Source organism: Myotis daubentonii, chromosome 2, assembly GCF_963259705.1.
Source record: "Myotis daubentonii chromosome 2, mMyoDau2.1, whole genome shotgun sequence".
NCBI classification, from domain to species: domain Eukaryota; kingdom Metazoa; phylum Chordata; class Mammalia; order Chiroptera; family Vespertilionidae; genus Myotis; species Myotis daubentonii.
The window spans coordinates 177,698,430-177,707,410 of record NC_081841.1 but is presented as its reverse complement, the minus strand read 5'-3'; positions in this window follow the sequence as shown (position 1 = coordinate 177,707,410).

The window sequence follows — 8,981 nt, the reverse complement described above, 5'->3', positions numbered from 1 at the left end:
TATGCCTAGGTCTCTACTAGTATCTTCATCCTCCCCCTCACACCCTGTACTCCAGTCACACCAAACATCTTAAAAGTACCAGCCTTTGTCATTTACTTGCCTTTCGCTGTGGTCTTCCCTTTGCCTATTTAGTCCCTGCTCTCCCTGGTTAGCACCTATCCATCTTTCACAGTAAGCACAGCCTCTCCTGACACTGCCCTGAAGTCTGGGCCTCCTCTTGGGCTGTCTCCTCTTGGGCTGCTGTAGCCCTGGAACACCAAGAACCTTCCAGTGACTCAAGCCAGCCAGAGAGTCCCAACAAGTGGCCTCCAGGGAGCTGGCCGCTAACTTTGCTGACCTCAGCCAGACTCTGCAGTGGTCCATCCAGCCTCCACAGTCAGGCAGGGAAACAAGAGGGCATGGTGCAGACAGTCAGCTTGAATTCATATGTGGTGAGCCCTGTCCACCCCTCCCGGTTTTGGTGGTCTGGCTTGAGCACTAAGTTTGTCACAAAGTTTATATTTTACGAGCTCTTCTTATAGGTAAGGGCTGAGCAGGATCATCAGGGAGACAAGTTCACAAAGGTAGGTTTTCCAAAATGTAGACCTCATGTAGGGTCCCCCTTTGCTCCACATGACTCACACATCAATCCACTGGTTGTCTAAGTCGGTCTCTTATCCCCAAACACCTATTCAATTGGCTTCTCCACACTGAACATATAACTAAGTTAGAGCTGTGTCACCAGGAGCAAGTGGCTGCAAATTGTCATTTCTCATAGGGTCTGATCCAGTGGCAAAGTGGAAGCACAGATTTCCTCCTGGAGTTTCTTGGCTGGAGGAGGCTTTCAAGGGCCTCTAATTTAAGTATCAATCCCCTGCTTTCATCCTTCTTCGAGCGCTGGTCCTCCAGGACCAGGAGTTCACTGAGTCCTCAGGCAGCCTCACCTGTAATTGGATATCTGGGTTAGAAAGTTTCTTGATAATGAGCTGAAATCGCTCTCTCTAAACTTCCTTCTCAGAAGACATACACCAGTTATAATCCCTCTTTCTCAAAACAGCCCTTCACATTTTTGAAGATGGCTTTCACGTTTGCCCTGAGTCTTTCTCCTCCAGTTGGACAATTCTCTAATTTAAAACACATCAAGCTGAAAGTTCCATGTTTGTGACATTGACAATCTTTATGCAATTTGACATGATTCTTTCCTCCTTTCCTTCTTCTATTCCTTCCCTCCCTCCTTTCCTTCACTACCTTTCCCTTCTCCCCTCCATGCCAATGTTAACAGAATGATCCAAGTTAAGAGATAAATAAAAGGGGATTGATCAAACAGGTCCAGTGTGCATTTATCTAAAGCCAGAAATTATTAGCCAATGTGTTTGCTGCATCATCTATGCCGACCTCACAGAGTTATTGAAGGATTAAAGGAAATAATCCATAAAGTGGTCTGCTCAGTGCCTGACATATAAGAAGAATAAAATGTTAGTTATCATGACAAATAAGGCACTATTAGACAGCTTCTACCACCAGCATAATACACATAATGGTTAGTGATCAATTTTTCCTCATATCATTATGAAATGTACCATGCTATGCACGTTCTGGACATATTTTCAGATGAATGAGGTTTGACTATGGTAAGTCATGGGAAAAAGTAAAAACATGACTAAAGAGCAGCATAATTGGGTCTTGATGTGCACGTATTTTTTGCTAATGATTTGAATGAGCAATTTCTTCTAACGTTAATGACGTGAAGGACAGAGGCTAAAACCTGTAGACTCTTGACTCTATAAAGTTAGAAGGGATTAATTAAAACTGAGCTAATGTTTTATAAGGCTTAAATAAAAATAGTCAATATAGCAGAAACGCAAACTCCACCTGTTGTTCAAAAGCAAGATGTCCTTTGATATGGGTTGATTAAAATCTACCAAGGAGAGACTCTTTTGTAGCTTAGATCAAAGGTCTTGTATCCATTAACTTGTGGTGTGAGGCTGAAAGACCATCAGAACTCCAAACTTAGAATACCAGATGGAGTTTTTAATTTTAAACTTTGTATTTTGAAATAACTTCAGACCTGCAAAGAAGTTGTAAAAAAGAGTAGAGAGACTTCTTGCAGACCCTTCATCCCAACTTAACCTTAGGTTGCTATCTTATATAACCATAGTCTAATTTTCAAAATCAATAAGTGATTGAGACAATGATATTAATTAATTTAGAGATCTTATTTGAATTTTACCAGTGTCCCTGATGTTCCTTTTCTGATCCCATAGGGCATTTAGTTGTCATGTCTCTTTAGTCTTCTCTTATCTGTGAAAATCCTTTCTTTGTCTTCCATGACTTTGGACTTGTGAATAATACTGCTCAATACAATGCCCTTATTTTCCATATAAAGAAACCAAGACACAGTAACATAATAGTAAAACTGTCAATGTGCATCTGTCTGAGTTTCTTTCTTTTTAAATTTATCTTTATTGTTGAAAGTATTACAGATGTCCCTTTTTTCCCTATTGACCCCCTCCATCCTGCATCCGCCCCTCAGGCCTTCACTGCATGGTTATGCATATGTGCATACAAATTCTTTGGTTAATCTCTTTCTTTCCTCTGTCCCTCCTTCCCTCTGAGATTTGTCAGTCTGTTCCATGCTTCTATGCCTCTGGATCTATTTTGTTCATCAGTTTATTTTGTTATTTAGATTCTATATATGAGTGAGATCATGTGATACTTGTCTTTCTCTGACTGGCTTATTTCACTTAGCATAATACCTTCTAGGTCCATCCATGTTGTCACATGATAAGACCTCATTCTTTTTATATGGCTGAATAATATTCCATTGTATATACATACTATCAATTTTTAATTCCTCATCTATTGATGAGTACTTGGGCTGCTTCCATAGCTTGATTGTTGTAAATAATGCTGCAATGAACATAGGGATGCATACATTTTTTCAAATTAGGGAAACATGATTTTTAAACTTAAAAAATATTTTAGAATAATGCAGACCAAACTCTAATTCCTCTTATTTCCTAGATTAAAAAAAAAAGACTTAGTACAATAATGGGAGAACCCCCATGCCAAGAACCCTAAACCAGGATCCCAAATCCTGTGTTCTTTCCTCCACACTGAACCAGAGTGCACAGGATAACCAAGAGTATTTCTGTAAAAAAGAAAAAAGGGATACATTGTTTTTATGAACATTTTCTAAACATTTTGGCTTACCAGATTTCATCAAACTGAACTGAACACCCCTGTGTCCCTGACGTGTGCTAGGGTATAAGGATGAATGAAGCACTGTCTGAGTTCTGATACAACATAGAGACTAGGGGAAAATACACAGGCGAATACACAGTTTGACAAGAAAAAGTTATAAGGGAGTTGTGCATAAAGTACCTCAGACACTAAGGGAAGAAGCCAATGCAAGTCACTTTTGATTATTTTTCACAATAAAGCATCTCTTAGGCACATCACAAATGTTGCATTAGAAATCCATAGCAGTAATTGTCACAGTGGTGCTCATGGGCATTCTGAGCACGATAGTCTTGGCTCCTGCCTATTGAATTTCAGTAACAAGACCCCCTCCCCCCAGATCAAAAACAAATGCCCCAGCACCGGCTGGGTGTGCACTGTGTTAGTTGAGAACCTTGCACCAGTTAACAGACAAGTGTCCACCTGCAGGAAATCTGCTAAACTCACCTGAGAAACAAACAAAAGCAGAATGGTGCTTTCCAAACAGTGTTTGAAACATTGAAAATAGAGTATCCATTTGGAACAGATGATGTTGGCTGATGATTAATTACATTAGCCGAACACAAGCATGAAATTCTATATAAATAGCAATGGTTGCACCATTTACACTAGCACCTTATTCATTCGACACCTCACAAATCTGGCTTTGGATCGGATAAACTAATGTTTATTTTGCTTTGACTTTTATGAGTTCACCAAGGAAAGACATAAACAAATAAGATAGAAAATATCTACCCCACTTATGCACACTCAGCACCACCCATTTTACAGGTAAAACACAAACGTGTAGCTAATGACTCTAATTGTTAACAAAGTCAGGGCCTCCACTTGATAATTACGTGAGTAATTTTTAAAAAGAGAATAACAGATACACGCCTGTATTGGCTTCCTAGGGTGGCCATAACAAATGACCACAAGCTAGGCGGCTTATACCAACAGAAATTTATTCCCTCACAGTTGTCTGAGATCAAGGTGTAGGCAGGCTGCACTCTCTCTGGGGGCGCGAGTGGAGAGTCCCTCCTCATCTCTTCCAGCTTCTGGTGGCTCCAGCCTCTTCCTCCACAGACTTTCCTTCTTGCATTCGCTACATCAGTTACATTACAATGACTTGTCTCAGGGTCCTATCCTTGGGACACTCTACCTCGCTCATCGGCCCCCAGTTTTGGTGTTCTTGCCATGTGTCCCTACAGCTCTGTCACTTGCTCTATCTCACTGTGTCCATGTGCCATGCGTGCAGGAGCCATGGCTTTCTTCTTCCTCATTATTCTATGTCTGATGCCTAGTGCAGTGTCCGGCATACAGCAAGTGCTTAATAAACAGTTTTTTGCAGTGAATGAAGCAATAAGAAAAAGAAGGAAGGAAGAAAGGAAGGGCAGATGGAGGATAGGAGGGTCATTGTATTTTCTGTGTGCTAACCTGTGTGCTAGGTGTGCTAACTTGTTTAATTTTCCCAACGACCTGATCAGATATGTATGATAAACACCTTCTTCATTTTATAAGTGGTGAAAATAGAAGCTCGGAGAGATAAACATGCCCAGACTGCTTTAATTCTTCTTGGAACAATTGTTTTAAAAGAAAGAAACTAAAAAATGTGTATGAAGTTGGCAGTGGTAGAAAAAACTGGAAGAGCCACCAAGTATTCATTGGGTTATCTCTGAGTGGTGGATTGTGCTAATAAGTTTTTGTTCTAGATTATTGGAATGATTTTTTTTTTGGTATTTTTTATTTTTAAATTAAAGTTGACATTCACTATTATTTTAAACTAGAGGCCCAGTGCACAAATTCGTGCATGAGTGGGGTCCCTAGGCCTGGCTGGCGATCAGGGCTGATTGGGGCCCTCTCACCCAGTCCCGATCGGGGCCAGGCTGATCAGGGCCTGCTGGCAGGGGGAGGGACTATAGGAGGTTGGCTGGCTGCTGAAGGTTGGCTGTGGGAGTGCACTGACCACCAGGGGGCAGCTCCTGTGTTGAGCGTCTACCCCCTCATGGTCAGTGCACATCATAGCGACTGGTCAACCAGTTGTTCCCGGTTGTTTGGTCATAACGGTCGCTTAGGCTTATATAATATATATAGATTAGTTTCAGGTGTACAGCATAGTGGTTAGACTTTATATAATGTATGAAGTGATCACCCTGATATCCAGTTGGCATCATACATACTTATTACAATATTATTGACTATATTCCTTATTGAATGATTTTTCAAATGAAAATGTGTTTAAAAAGTGAAAGCTAGCTGTGTTTTGGGCTGGAGCACAGTGGGGGTATAATCATCTCCTATGAAAAGGGCAAAGATCTGGAAGCCAGGCTGGACCATGGTTAGAAGATGAGGGTAGTTTAATATTTTCCATGGCTTGGAGCTTGAGGTTAGATCCAGGAGTCAAATGATTTCTAACTGTATTTTGTTGTTGGTGGTGATGTAAAATTGAAATGATGTTTAGCTACTGATGGCACACCTTGTGTATTTGTCCAGTAAGACTCAGAGATGAAAAAAAAAAAAAATCAGAGATGTTCTGTGTATTTGAAGTTAGGCAGGTCTAATCCATGCAGCCAATTTTGCTTTTGAACATCCTGAAGAGAACATGATTCTCTCTGTTATCCTGCCATCAGCAGCCAGCTTTTAGTGCTTCTGAGGGGAAAAGAAATCCTCCCTCAATGTTCTTACTGCTTCTGAATGGGAATATGTATCTTCAGGCTTTTAGTTGTCTTTATGCTAAATTTTATTCAGGAGCGTAAATGCACAGCTTTCAAAGATTTTCTGTTTGGCTCTGATGTATTTATTTATGTTTCTTTGACAATTTTAACTGTAGGATTGAACAGAAAATCAGCAGAGTCCCTGTGTTATGCTGGGCCTACCTGCTTTCTCTCACTGATGGATTGAGCAGGCCACTTGGTATCTATAGGGTTGGTTTTCTGTACCTTTTATCTACAAACAGTCCTTGAAACACCAACCTTGGGGGCTCTGACTCATCCAACATTATTCCCTTCCTGAGGAGAAAGGAGACTTATGATTCTGTTTTGCTGTTGTCCTCAAGCCTATATTTGATTCCCGAGGAGAGTAGCTCTAATTGAGACCTCTAAAAGGTAAACTTTTCTTACAATTTTGAAATCTTTTCCATTGAAAAGTGTAGACAGGTATATTAGTCATAGTTCTTTAGAGAAACAAAACCAATAAGGTGTGTGTGTGTGTGAGAGAGAGATATTTTAAGGAATTGGCGCATGTGATTATGGGGTTGCCAAGTCTAAAATCTGCAGGGTGGGGCCCGCAGGCTGGAGACCCAGGGAAGAACTGATGTTGCAGTTCAAGTCCAAAGGCCATCTGCTGGTAGAATTTCTTATTGCTCAGGGGGGGTCAGTTTTTGTTCTTTTAAGGCCTTCAACTGATTGGATGAGGCCCACCACAATATAATCTACTTTACTCAAAGTCCACTGATTTAAATGTTAATTTTATCCAAAAAACACCCTCAAAGAAATATCCAAAATAATGTTTGACCAATTATTTGGGCACCCAGTCAAGTTGACACATGAAATTAATGATGACAATAGGTCTTCCAGACTGGAGAGCAATTATGAGAGACAACTCAGTGCTATACCCAACATGTTCCTTGTGGGTTTTGAAGTAGGACTAGGACTTGGTGGGGACAGGCAAGGGTACTGAGATATAATTGACATACAACGAACTGCACACATTTCAAGGTAAAATTGAAAAAATTGCCCAAATCAAGGTAATAAATGTATCTACTATCTCCCAAAGTTTCCTCATACCCATTTGTAACCCTATCCTCACAGCTATACCTGCCATCCTGTCCCTAGGAAAATACTCTGCTTTCTGTCACTTGAGATTAGCTTGCATTTTCTAAGTTTGTAGAAATGGAATCATCAGTATGAACCCCCTTGTCTGGCTTCTTTCACTCAGCACAAGCAGGGCAGGCATTTCCCCTGGAATCTGTAGAAGTCTAGACTTCAACTACTGGCAAGTCTTCTGGGAATGGTAACCGATAATATGGAGTCAGAGGTTTGTCCTACTGTCAAATATCCCCTCATCAACTATCGTCTTATATACTATCTATAATAATAAAAGCATAATATGCTAATTAGACCGGACGTCCTTCCTTCTGGAGAAAGCCGCAGCGGGCGGGGGCCACACCAGAGGCAGCAGAGGCCCCCAGCCTCAGTGGCTGCGGGCGGGGGCCGGGGCCAAGGCCCTTGCACAAATTTTGTGCATCAGGCCTCTAGTATTAGTTATAAAAAGAGCCCAAACTGCCCTAACTGGTTTGGCTCAGTGGATAGAGTGTCAGCCTGCAGGCTGAAGGGTCCCAGGTTCGATTCCAGTCAAGGGCATGTACCTTGGTTGTGGGCACATCCCCAGTAGGGGGTGTGCAGGAGGCAGCTGATTGATGTGTTCTCTCTCATCAATGTTTCTAACTCTCTATCCCTCTCCCGTCCTCTCTGTAAAAAATCAATAAAAAAAAAGAGCCCAAATTGTTTTTTCCTTCAGAGTCATGTTGCAAGAGTCTTAGTACAGACATGAAGCATTTCACAATCTATACGATGAACCTTCCTAGCACAGTGGGCCCCTGGATGCTAGCACTCTCTCTGACTGCCATGTTTTGATATGACTGACATGGTTTTGACTGAGTGAAACTTTCAGCCTTCCTCTGCTCTGTACTTCAACAACTGCAAACTATGGAAAAGTGTCTCCAGCATATAATTAAATGGAGGATAAAAGTAGATTATGAAAAGGTATATACTCTAATTCCAATTTTATTAAAAAGACTATGGGAGAAATGAATAATTACATTTACCTGGAATGATAAACAGCAATAGATTAATTAGAATTATTTCTCAATGGTGAGAATATGAGTGATTTAAAATTTTCTTTTCCATACTTTTCTGTTTCTTAAATGGTCTAAAATGAATGTGTGTATTGTTATCAGAAGACAGACAATAGTATGGTGATTACAAGAGGAAAAGGGGGCTTGGGTGAGGTAGAAGAGGGTAAAGGGAGATAAATGGTGATGGAAGGAGACTTGGCTAGGAATGGTGAACACACAATATAATATACAGATGGTGTATTATAGAATTGCATACCTGAAACCTACATAATTTTATTAACCAATGTCATCCCAATAGATTCAATGAAAAAAAAAAGTAGTGTGAAAAAATTTATATTAAACCTCAAATTTGGGCTTTTGATTTGTAAGAAATTAAGTTACTTGGAATAGTTCCCACTTCGGAATTAACTTGAGCCCTACAGCAATGATAGTTATTGTTTGTCATTCATCATTCATTCATTCATTCATTCATTTACTTATTCCTCCAGGAAACACTTATTATTCAGTTACTAGGTTCTAGATTCTGTGTTAGATGTTAGATATAAAGATGAACAAAATGGTAATTCCCTTCCCTTGGGAAAATCCCTCTAAAGTCAGCCAGTTATCCAGGTCATTTTACTAATTTGAAAGGGTCAGTCAAGGGTTGGGGCTTACGGTTTCAATTAGGAAGTAGGCTTGGAATGAGAAGGAGAAATGCGCTGTTTTGGTTCTTAGGGATATGGCACCCATTCCAATGACAAATGCCATTCTGCATGACTGTATTGGTGCTTCCATCAGTGAACTGCATAAACAAGGAAGGACCTTTAAAATGCTTCAATGCAGTGGTAACTGCAGTTGATTCATTTGCTTGCTGACTCCATTATTCTAGATATTTTTTTTAAGGTTAACATTTTTTAATTTACACTACATATTACTATACTTTAAAAAA